This window comes from Camelus dromedarius, chromosome 26 (assembly GCF_036321535.1).
Source record: "Camelus dromedarius isolate mCamDro1 chromosome 26, mCamDro1.pat, whole genome shotgun sequence".
NCBI lineage: Eukaryota > Metazoa > Chordata > Mammalia > Artiodactyla > Camelidae > Camelus > Camelus dromedarius.
The window spans coordinates 18,290,482-18,302,974 of record NC_087461.1 but is presented as its reverse complement, the minus strand read 5'-3'; the positions used below and the strand labels follow the sequence as shown (position 1 = coordinate 18,302,974).

Here is a 12,493-nt window from a genome sequence, read left to right as displayed (position 1 = left end):
TCTCAGATCAGTTTTTGTATGGCTCTCCATGGCCCAGAGGGGGGAAAATGGCCTTACACAGGCTACGCTTGATAGCAGATGGAGAGATCTGATTTAGAAGACTGATGACTGCTTGAAGATTGCAGAATCTGGCCAATATTTGAAGAGGTTTTCAAGCCCTAAAACATAGTCCATATCATGGGCCACAGACAGTGGTCCTAGGAACCTCCAGTCATGTGATGACATGCCCATGGACGCGCCGCTGGGGGCGGTGGACTTGGAGATGTCCAAGTCAAATTTGGCTTGATGTCCGCAAAGGCACGGAAAGAAAAACACGGACTTTTTTGACAACCAGGGGCTGTTCACAGCTCCTTGACAAAACAAGGCCTGGCCGCGGAGGGGAGGCCCGGCCCCTGGGGCCTGGCACAGAATTTTTCTGGCTGAGTGGCTGCAGGAAGCAGATGTCATGGCTCAGTCAGACCCCAGCCTTCTGCAGCCCTGCTTCAACACAGACCCCTGACGCCGGGTGCAGCCTGGACCCTGTAAGCACCCACAAAGCCCAGCACCTTCATTCCTCAGGTGTGACCACCCAGGTGCCACACCACAGTCCAGGCAGGTTGGGACCCTCTGGCGCCCCTTCCCATCCAGGTTACAGATATGGCCCCCATGTGCTTGAAGCATCTGTTGGGGGAGAGTTGTGGCTAAAAGTGGCAACTCAAGGTCCAAGCCTAAGGAGGCCAGAGTGACAACCCCCCAGTGGCAAGGTAATCAAACAGCTTCTGGAAGCTAAACACAAACTGAAATTAATGAGCCTTTGAATTCCTTCCTCATAGGGCTGACCAAAAGCACTGCACACAAAAATATCTATTTTTTTCCAATTACCCATGTTTAAGTTCTTTAACATATGTCACTGGCTTCAGAATATACACTTAAGGGGCTTTTTCAATAGCAGAGAAGAAAGGTCTTCGCATGGATTTGTGGGTCACAGCCACTGCCTGTCTGAGGAGAACAGAAGGTCTGGGGTAATTTGTTGGACTGTCAAACTTTAATGGCTCTCCTGCCAAAATGATTTTGGTCAGTGAAAGTTAAACCCCTCCAGACTCAGGACAAATGTTTACGATTGGGGTCAAGAGTGTTTACTCTTTAGCAGTTAGCTTCGCAAACAAAAGAGCTTTGACTCAAGATGAACTGAATGCAGCCCATGCCGGAATTTAACCCTTCTTGGAAGAGTCACAAAATCACAGCCATCGCTTCCAAAGCCCACCAACCCACCGGGGCTGATCAGCTGGCAGTATAGACGGTCAGGTTCACCTCTTCGTGGCAACGCCTATTTTTAAAGGCCAGCACACACACACACACACACACACACACACACACATACACACACACCCACACACACACAATATGATATGGTTTCCCTTAGAAAGTCAGAAGGGCCAAATAATTACCACACTTCTAATTTTAAATTTGAGTTAACAAACACCAAAGCAGGAGCTGAGGTTCGATTTTAATTTTCGCTCTACTAAAATTAAACTAGAATGTCATGTCCTCGCCATCTCCTGATCACCAGTGGCAAGCTACGTTCTAAAACATGTAAGTGGACATCATCTGGCTGTTATGCGAACATATTCACACAGACATGTGCAACACATCTATGAACACAGATGACAGTAAAGATCGCCTTTTCACTACATAACAAGAATCGAGAACTGTCTACAAAATATAACGAAAATCAGATTCCACATTTCCGAATATAGTAATTTTTAAAAGACCATTTATAGCATTAACAGCATTACCAAAGTTATCAGAGCTGTGAAAGGGGAGTTTCTCTATATAAAAAGATGCCATATAAATGCTTCAGAAACCATCACTGCCCGCATTAAAATCAGCAAAACTTACAGACGTCCATGGCTGTGTTGCTGTCTTGACTGTTTAGCTGAAGATGAAGAAAAAGAGGCAGCAAGAGAAAAGGAAATATGAGAAAGTCCAAGTAAAATAAGAAGGAAGAAGATGAGAAAAGGAAAGACAGGAAAGGAAAGGAAAAGAGAAGAGAGGAGAGAAAAGAAAAGAAAGAAAAGAAGAGGAGAGGAGAGGAGAGGAGAGGAGAGGAGAGGAGAGGAGAGGAGAGAAGAGAAGAGAAGAGAAGAGAAGAGAAGAGAAGAGAAGAGAAGAGAAGAGAAGAAGCAGGGAAGAGCAGGGAAGGGGAGGAGACTGACTCCGCACATCGTCCCTAAATACTCACCCGTCCCTCTGACAAACCAAAGAAGGTCGGGTGGTGTCTCAGGGAGTCAACTGTGTTGGTTATTTTAAAAGCATCCATTCAGTACAGAGGCAAGGCTGAACTGTTTCTGCCTTACAGTCACCAGATCCAATTAAACACATGGATTCATCCACACTGGATGCAAGGGTTAAACAGGGGAGGTGAGGAACCCGCCTGGCCTCTCCAGTCCAGGCATTTAATAACCGATGACCACATCCTTTTATGGAACAGGCCAGCCTCACTGCACTTGTAGGGTGAAAATTCACTCTGTTCTGTCTTGATTCTCCATGAAAAGAGCCGCAGTGGAGAGTAAGCAGACTCCCCTGTGTGATGTTACACCTGCGGCCCCCGGTGCTGTCTCTGAGCTGCTCAGCTGGGCTGATGCTGTGGGAGTGAAAGACAGATGACTTCATCCCGAAGGGAGTTTCCCAACGGAGGCAGCAAGTTCCCAGAGGCTGGAAAGCTGAGTGGGTTGGAACTCCAGACTGAGAACAGGATGCAAAGGCAGAGCTGGGAAGGCCTGTGGTGCCAGGAATCAGGGTCTACCACTGTGGCGGAGCCCGGGGAGCAGAGGGAAGGGCTATTGTCTCCAGAGCAATTCACTCCAAAGGCCATCACACCAATCACCTGGGCTGTGGGCTCCAGGCAGGGGTTAGGACCACAACCCTGGATGCCAGCTAGCCCTTCTCAACCCTAAAGCATCCTCCAGCCCTCAGTTTCCTTCCTCCGCTGCCCAGGAGTTCCCATCCTCTTCTGCTGTGGGTTCATTTTAACAGTACAGGTTCTGGGGAAAAGCTCAACACACACACACATACACACACACACACACACACACACACACACACACACACACACACACACACACACACACACACACACACACACACAGATGCCTGAGAGCAGAAAGAACCTTAGGACGGTGTAGGTCAACACCTGAGTTTGAGGTGGGAGGTTAGGTGAGGTGCAGATTCCCAGGGCAGCCTCTGTTCCTCCCATCACACTGCCTGACTCCAAGTTCCAAACTGTCAGAGGTTCACAAGACATAGGCATTTGGCGGAAAACACACAGCATCCTTAGTAGCTCAGTTGGCACTCAAGAAACTAGAATAAATGACAAGTATTTTGCACGGTCTGCCAATAAGTACAAGATCTCACACGAGCCATCATCACAGAAGAGCGTCCTCGTCCCACACAGCAGCCCAGCCCTGGCTCCCGGAAGACATCTTTGATTTGTATCTGTAAGTGTCAAAAAGTTAACAGCAAAAACAAACACCCCCAAACATGTAAAACTAATTTCTCACAAAACTCCACGACCTCAAGCCAAAACACAGACTTAAGAAAGGACAATAAAGCTGCCAAAGGACACACTGACAACACATCTGATTACAGCCCTGTCCCCCAAACCACTTTGGCACTGGGTTAGCAGCACTTCTGTCCACGTTGAGCGTTAAGTGGAGCTCAGGGTATTAGCTTCAAGGATTCAGTTCTAATGATGTTAGTGATCGTGAGACAGCAAACACGTCTCTTTGGATACATAATTCAAAATGTGCAAATGAACACTTGATGTGTTCAAGGCCATCAAGAACCTATGACACCACACCCCATGTGTGTGCACACACACCCAGGAGGGGGTGTGTATTTGTGGATTGGTGGGAGGGGTGGGGAATCCACAGAAAAGTTTCCTCTGATTTAATAAGCCTCCGTTTCTTTGGAAAAGCACAGTGTCTTAAATGTTTCCTCTGTGATCCCAGCATCACAAATAGACGAATGTGTCAACAGGTGGAGATGCCCTGAGGTTCTCCGACCTGCATCAGCAGATGCGCAAAGTGCGCATCCACGTCCCTGGACCCACGCTGTCCCACCACAAGGCTGCTGCAGGCTGACCCTGATGACAATCATTCAAGCTACAAGTTCAGTTCCTCAGCTGCACTAGCCCCATTTTTCAAGTGCTCAACTGTCATCTGCGATTAGTGGCGACCCTTCAGAACAGCACCAACCAGAGAACATTTCCATCAACACAGAAAGTTCTACTGGTCAGTGATGCCCAGACCCATGGGCTGCACTGATCTTGTTTCCAGGGCTGGGTGGGTGATTACAGAGCGCCGGCTGGGGTCACGTGGCACTTCTAAGAGCCTGACTTTTATACAAGTCATCAGAATGAGATTTTAGCCTCTCCAGAGACAGATTTTGTTCTTAACTTTTGAGGAATCACAGTCCCTTTAAGAAAAATGCTGAAAGCAATGAACCTTCTCCTCTATCAAATGAGCTTTCAAAAAAGAAAAGGAGTATTTTCCATATAGTTTTTGGGAGATGCTTTAACCTTCTAAAGCCTTTGATGTACCTGTTTTAAAACATTTGCTCACCAGAATCATCTCTTACAGCAGTCATCTGAAACACAACTTCCCTGCAATAACAATTTTGGCTTCACTCTGTCCTAAGTTATCTACCTATAAGTCTTTTTTTTTTAATTTGAGCTCATTAATTATAGAAACCATCATCAACTCTCGTTATTAGCCAGAGAGATGCTCCGCATACATTTGAGCTCAGAAAACCCCCCATTAAAACACCAAGGTAACTTGCTGTCCTCAAACCTTAGAGCATCCTTTACCACCTGATAATAATTTTTATCTCGTGCTGCTGAATAAATCCTAATTTCCTCTTAATGAAATAATTATCTTGTGAAGGACAAATGTTGAAATGCTTAGAACCCCATGAACCAAGAATGCTCTTTCCAACTTGTGCAAAATTAAATGTAAAAATAGTTCTAACATACAATGTGGACCAGAAGGCAGCTAAGGTACAAGTTTGTGCAAAATCAGCTTCACCTGGTGGTAGCAGTGACAGATGAGTGATCTTCAAAAGGAAAATGCACAGATTCCAGAGTTTCTGTGGTGAGACAGCTTCTCTCTCAGTACAATTCTTATACTTCATCTGATACCTAAGCTCTTTCTAAACTCGTTTCAAAGTCTTCAAGTAAAAGGACCTTTATTTTTTAAATTTTTGCTGAATTTAATAAAAAGTTTCCAGAGACACAAAGTCTGAAAGTAAGAAAGCAAGTTGATTTATTTCTGGAACATCCTGGTTAAATGATAGCAATGCCCACCTTCGCCTCAGCAATGAATCAACATTTTATAGATAGCACTTTATGCCAGTGGCAAGAACTTAGGTTAAAAAAAAGTAAGGAGAAGGGGGGAGGGTATAGCTCCATGGTAGGGTGCAGTGCTCAGCATGCACGAGGTCCTGGGTTCAATCCCCAGCACCTCCACTAAAAATAAATAAACCTAATTACCTCCCCACCACCAAAAAACCCCAGAAAAATAACAATAATAAACACAAGATGATGTTTTTACAAAATTAGGGAGAGAGAGAGAGGGGCAGCTGAACTGTATTTTCCAAAACTGAGTCTTTTTTAAAAAGCTTATGAACTTTATCAGCATAAATTACAGGGGAAGAGAGAATTTCAGAAGATAGGAAATGCAAACAGCTGGCAGATCAGAAACCTAACAAGCACCCCCTTTGGGTTAGAGACCAGGTATTTTACATTCCGTCATACACATACTTGAAGGAGACACGTAAGTTTGATGGTGAAGAGACTCCGGGTACTTGAGTCCGAGTCCATCAGAACTTAAGTTCCAGGGTTTTGTTTTTTCACTGTTCTTTCCCCAATGCTGATACCAGACCCTGGCACATAGTAAGTGCTCAGAAAATCACTGTGGACAGAGAAAAAGCACAGCCTACTCCTGTCATGAACAGGAAAACTGGGTCTTGGGCATTGCTCCTGGACTTGGCTGTGACCACCCTGGGGTTTCACAACAGGAGAAAAAAAGCAAAAAGCCCTAAAGAAGATAAGAGTAAGTCAAGTTTGAGAAAAGACAATTTATGTACTGAAATGAACACAAGAGAAACTACCAGAGCTTAATCTGCAAAGATGATAAGATGTTCCGGAAACAAGGGACTGAAGACAAAGAATGGTGGTCAGGCCAACCGAGGAGGAAGGAACAGGCTGCATATCTCAGAATAAGCAAGCACAGGGAGAAGACACTTTACATCTCTATGAATCCTCACTCCAGATATTTCCAGCTGGTTCCTGCTCTCCCATCTTGAACCACCGCCTTCCAGATGCAGGGTCTCCTTTCCAGGGAAGTCCAGAATATGTTCAAGCTCTGAAATCTTTGGAATATAGAATCCAAATAAGTAGAAGGGGCCTTAGAAATCCTCCAGTCCAGCGCTCATTTTAATGCATGAGGCTTAGCAAGGTTAAGAACTTACCCAAGGTCACACAGATGGTTATTAACTAAGACCAAGGCTGCCCCCACTCCCTCCGCCATTGCCCCAAACACTCCTCCAGGTCACACAACTTCAAGGTCCAAATAAGATTTTTAATTCCTCCATTCAGAGCATGGAAAAACCATCCCCGGGGCTCTGGGAGGTGGGTGGAGGGTGGGGAGAGTGCCAGGCATGTTTGCTGTCATTGCTGTCATGAGCTTTCCTCCCATTTGGTCCGCACTCCACTTTCTTCCTGCAGCTCACTTCTGAAATATTTAAGAACGGTTAGCTGCCCCACAAGCTCTGTGAAGCCTCTGGAGAGGAGAACTGATACAAATCCAAATAAATCAATTCCATCTCAATGGGCGGATCCTGGGCTGGGAAACGTCACCACAATAGCAATCTAGTCACAGAATTTAAAATATTCAACACTTTCCATAAAAAATGTATGGAATAATAAAGCCAAAGGATTATGGGTGTGTGGCTTAAACGAACATCTGGTGGAAATTAAGTCTACAGGCATGATCTGGAGAACCAGCTACTTTTTAAATGACTTGTACCCTTTTTTTCTTCTAATCTGGCTCAACGCCATGGGGTCATGAGCTGTGTTGGGTATCCATAGCAGGACTTGCAAACCAGTAACAGACATTCGCAAGTCATTTGTCTTTGGGTTGCATAATGGCAACAGTTAAAGGAATGAAGGAACCGGCAGAATAAACAAATGTAGCTGAATTTGTGCGCATCCTAGCAGGTGGCAAACTGAAACACCGGCTTAAATTTAAAATGTCCTTTTCTAAGACAATCGGTACACAAAGGCAGGGCTAAAACATTCAAAGGTTATTTTACCCTTCATAACCGATTTCTTAATTCAATATATTTTAAGCTATTGAAAAACCAATTGCTTTCCTATTTGGGTTTTGGCTGGGGTGGCTTGTTTGTTCTTGTTGAGTGTGTAACATATGGGCAAGCAGAACATGTGTATATTCAAAATTTGGGGTTAAACGGAGCAAAATTAGAATCAGTGTTTTCAGAATATATAAAAAGACCTGGGCTTAAAATATTTAAAGTATTCTAAATCTTAAAAATCTAAAAATACCAATATGATTTTTCTGTTCAAAGACCGTATCTGTCTGAGCTGAATATATCTGCCAACTTTCCATACTCAGAACATAATTGAAAATTCAGAAAGAAACAAGAAGGTTCTGATTAACCAAAACACAGTTCAGCCCTCCTACACTGTTGGTCGGAGTATAAACTGGTGCAGCCACGATGGAAAACAGTATGGCGATTCTGCCAAAGGAAAATTAAGAATAGACATACCATATGATCCAGCCATCCCATTTCCAAGTATTTACTCAAAGAATATAAAAACACTAATTGTAATATATGCACCCCACTGTTCACTGCAGACTTATTTACAATAGCCAAGGAAATCACCTAAGTGCCCATCAATGAATGGATAGAGAAAGAAAATATGGTATATGTACACCATGCGGTACTACTCAGCCACAAACAAGAATAAAATCTTGCCACACGTGACAACACAGATGGATGTTGAGGGTATTACACTTCGTGAAATAAGTCAGATGGAGAAAGACAAATACTGTATGATTTCACGCAGATATGGAAGATAAAAAACAAAGAAATGAACATGTCATGTCAAACAAACAAAAACCAACACAAAGATCAGAGTAGTGGTTACCAGAGGGGATGGGATGGGGAGGAGGAAGAAGTGGGTAAAGGGGATGGAAACTAAATTTTTGGTGGTGAGCACGCTGTAGGGGACACATAAGTAGACATGGTTGTGCACATGAAGCTTACAAAATGTTATAAACCAATGTTACCTCAATAAAAAAAAATAAATTAAAAACACAGTTCACAAATTATAGGTGCATTGTTTATAAAAAGCCCTCTGGGTCTTACTCAGAAACCAGTTGTTCTTTTTTATGCATAATTCTATCAACACTGGTTATAAAGGATACAGACCTTAACACAGCTAATTAGCAGTTAACAACTTCTCATTAAGAAGAGAAAATAAGCTATAAAGCCCAAATGCATATCTTCCACCTGCAACAGGCAGGTCATGTAATTCACCACATAAAGAGCAGCTCAGGAACATTCATCCCAACGTGGACCCTGAGATGGTGGGCTATGTCAATGAAGGGACTGAATATGACTTAGGAAGTAAAGGCAGCAAGACCCCAAGGACACAGCCGTCTGGACATCGGTGCAGAGGCTGGAGCCTGGCAAGTCGACTACACCTGAGAGGGGACCCTGATAAAGAGGTGCTCAGAGGTAAAACTCAGCAAGGTCAAAGCACCCAGGAGGTCGGGGATCAGGAAGGTCTCAGAGGGAGAAGGAGCTCCCGTGGAGCTGTGGGTGTGCCGGGCTGAGTGGGCAGTGAAAGACACAAGGGACAGCTTGAGGTCAAGGACAGCTTTATTTAGGATGCGGGAACCTGGAGTGTGTTTTCCATGTGAGGAGGAGGGGACAGGAGAAACGCAGAAATTGGAAATAAGAGAAGTAGGGGCAACCATGTAGGCAAAGCTTTGGGGAGCGGGGGATGGCATGAAAACCAGAGTGGAAAGGAGCCACCTCTTTTCTGGGAAACTTCCTTCAAATCCCCACCCAACCTGCTGCTTCCATTGAGGCTGGAAGCCCCATAAAAAGACTGGCAGGACCCCTAGGCAGGGCCGCTGCTCTCCTCTCAGCACCGTCTTGGTCTCTAGCCTGGATCCAGGTTGCTGTCACAACTGAGCTGTAACACCGAGCTGTTAACACATTTTTCTGCAACACCATCTTGGTGGTTCCACCATGGAGCAGTTTAAAGCAGTGCTACTCAAAGTCGGTCCACGGACCAAGAGGCATCAGGGTCACCTGGGGTCTTGTTTGCTGATTCACTAGCCCTCCCCTAGGCCTCCTGAGTTAACAAGATTGCAGATGATGCCCTATTAAAGTTTGAGACGTGCTGGTTTAAAGTGGGGGTTATGAACGTATGCATTGAAGTCAGATATCTCTGGGCTCAAATCCAGCTCTACCTGGACCCCACGGTGTGTGCCCTTGGGCCAGCCTCCCTAAACCTCAGGGGTTTTCCTCTGTAGGCTGAAGATAATGACAGATCGATTTCTCAAGGGCCACTGTAAAAATTCAATAAGGTGATGTCGGGACAGAGGGTAGCTGTGAGCCTGGCACACAGTAACGATGGACGGCATGCTGTTTTGGTTCATCCCTCTCACCCTACTTGGATAACAGTTTTGTTACGTCCATCTGACCCCCTGTAAGGAATGAGCTCACCAAAGACAGGGAACACGTTTCCATCATCATTCCCTGGCATCCAACCCTGAGATTTGCACACAGGTGTCTGATCTTGAGGGGAAACACAATACACACGGGATGAAATGAACCCAGCGCTGTGACAGGGGTAAGTCAACTATCCCACAGCAAACAGTAAGGCTCTTTCTTTGACTCTATTTACACAAACGCTGATTAGAAACAGCTTATGAACTTGCTTGGGATTAAAGGATCAACTTTCAGAAGAGAATGAGCAAGTTCCGAGATGAAATACAGTCCACTTTCAAAACCTTCTGCATCAGGGCGTGTCCGTAAAAACGTGAGACAGAGATCTCTCTGAAGCCACACCCAGGTGCTGCGCCCCATTCGGAGGTCAGCAGTGCAAACCACCCCAAGACGTTTAACCTGAAGGATGAAATTTATTGCTCCTGCTCGGGAAAAGCACATAAGTCAGATCACACCACCAGCTGAGTCTCTTCATTGTCGGCCAGGCTCCAATAATGAAGTGACTTGACTGCATCACATGCACCTTAATTTCCTGTGCTGGCAAAGGCACACAGACGGAAACCCCAGCAGGCATGGGACAGAAAGACACGTCTTTCTGCTTGCGTTATTAGATATGGAAGAAAAGCCCAGAACTCACAGCACAGAACACCCACTTCTGTCGCAAACAAGCTAACAAAGGCAAATATGTTTTATGGAGCACTGTTAATTTTTGATCCAGAGAATCCATAGGTCATTTCAATGGATTTGACTGTTGACTCACATCTAGAGAACACCCACTGGGCGGTCAGCACTGGGCTAGATCCTGGGATGGCAAAGGGGCTGGGACCCAGGTGCCTTGCTGGGCACCCCCTACAGAGGAAGGGAGTACCTTTTGGGCAAAAGGACCAATTAAGGGCAATGCAGTCATCCAGATAAGGGGCAGGGAGGCTCAGGAGGAGGCCAGAGGCAAAAGCATCACTTCAGAGACCGACTTAGCATCGCTGGGGACCTACGAGGAGAGGAGTCAAGGGTGGCAATGCAGCTTCTGGTTCAGAGTTAAAATACAATGAAGCCTGGAATTGCAGGGAAGTTCCAGCTGGGGGAATTCTCCTGGTTATAGGGAGGCCCCCTGAGAACAGTGTGTTAATACAAAATTGCAACAAGTGTCCTAAAAGCCCAGGCAGCCCTAGAATGAGAAGCTGACTTCCTTTGTATCCCAGCAACGAAGAGGGTCACTCCCCACAGTGACCTTGAAGCTGCAGCTCTCTGGACATCCTTGCAAAAGCCAATGGCCCTTTTCTTTGGATACAATTTCTGAATTGCAAATTTTTAATTGCCCTCAGGTGTTGCCAAAGAGGTTCATTCTGCGTTGAAATTTAAAATCTTGCAGGGGTGTGGTTACCAAGAAACAGTGGGTCCCCAAAGATTATCTGTGTGTGTTGGGCAGGAAGTAACAGAAGCTCATGCTTTGATGAAATTTGAGGTTTGAGTCTCTTGACACCAGAGGCTGCTGAGGGATAATCAGCCCGCTCCTGAGAGGACACACGAGGGGCAACCCACCTCTGCCGTCAGTGCCACCTTCTCGCCTCTCAGAGGAGAGACAAGGATGATCACCCCCGGCAGGACACCCACTGCTTGGCTTCCTACTAGCTCTCTGGGGTTGGTGAGAAGAGGCAGCTCAAATATACGTATACATACAACCTGCTCCTTGCTGCCTGTCCCTATGATGAAGGAATCGCTCCCACCCGGCAGCTTTTCTCAGCAGAGGACATCACCTGCACTTGGGCTTTACCACCTGGGACTGCCCTGCATTTCGGGGTATTTAAAATTTCAGCCACATTGCCCAAAAATCACCAGCAGTAGTTACTCTGAAAACCAGAAGCACCCCAAGCATTTCCAAACGGCCCTCGGGTTGTGGCACTACGTCTGGTTGAGAACCACAGCGGTGTTCCCCGATGACGTCCATCTCTATAAATACTCTGTTTTCTACCTGATAAAAATAATTACTGCCCCTACTGGTCCATCTGTTATGGCTTTCTTTCTTTCTTTCTTTTTTTTTTTTAGCACAAGGAAACCACCAAGCTAAGTGACAGAGACCACACTCTTGGGCTTTACAAGATGAATCCAGCATTATTTTCTTAGAGAATTAAAAAAATGGAAATACAGCCCTGAATCTAGACACCAAAGCAAGATTTTTAAAAAATAAATTCTGGAACATCAGAAGTTCTAGATGTCGGCTTCAAGGATCAGAATTCCAAGGTCAAGAACCCTCAAAACAAAGATCATAGAAAAGGGTCACTGGTGATGTATATTTCCACATGTATTAATAGTAGGAGTGAAAAAAAAACTTGCCGTTTGGAGCCCCACCCCATCCTTGTGATACAGTTATTGAAGTACTCTGTATTGTGAATACGCTTTTAATTCCAAGGCTTCGCGCCAGACAGGAGTACCTACTAGATTCTGTTAACCAAACTGTTAGTATCAACTTCTCTGTACCATTAAAGTAAGTTCTTTTGTTTTTAAGGAAGAAAACCCAATCATTCCAAAATCAAAAGACATCCCCAAGGGTACCTACAGGAGTGACTGCAATAATCAGCACATGATGGCAAGAACATTCCAGGACTTGAAGTCAACAACTCTTACAGAAGCATGCTCAGAAAGATGGCATTTAAAAAATAAATAACTAAAACCCACAACTACATTTAGATTTATA

General features: G+C 45.1%; 1 protein-coding gene across 19 annotated transcripts in view; it reads right to left on the bottom strand.

Moving 5' to 3' along the window:
* The window catches only part of SVIL (supervillin), a 215,156-nt gene that overhangs the window by 123,621 nt on the left and 79,042 nt on the right, over positions 1–12,493 (bottom strand). The window lies entirely within an intron of this gene.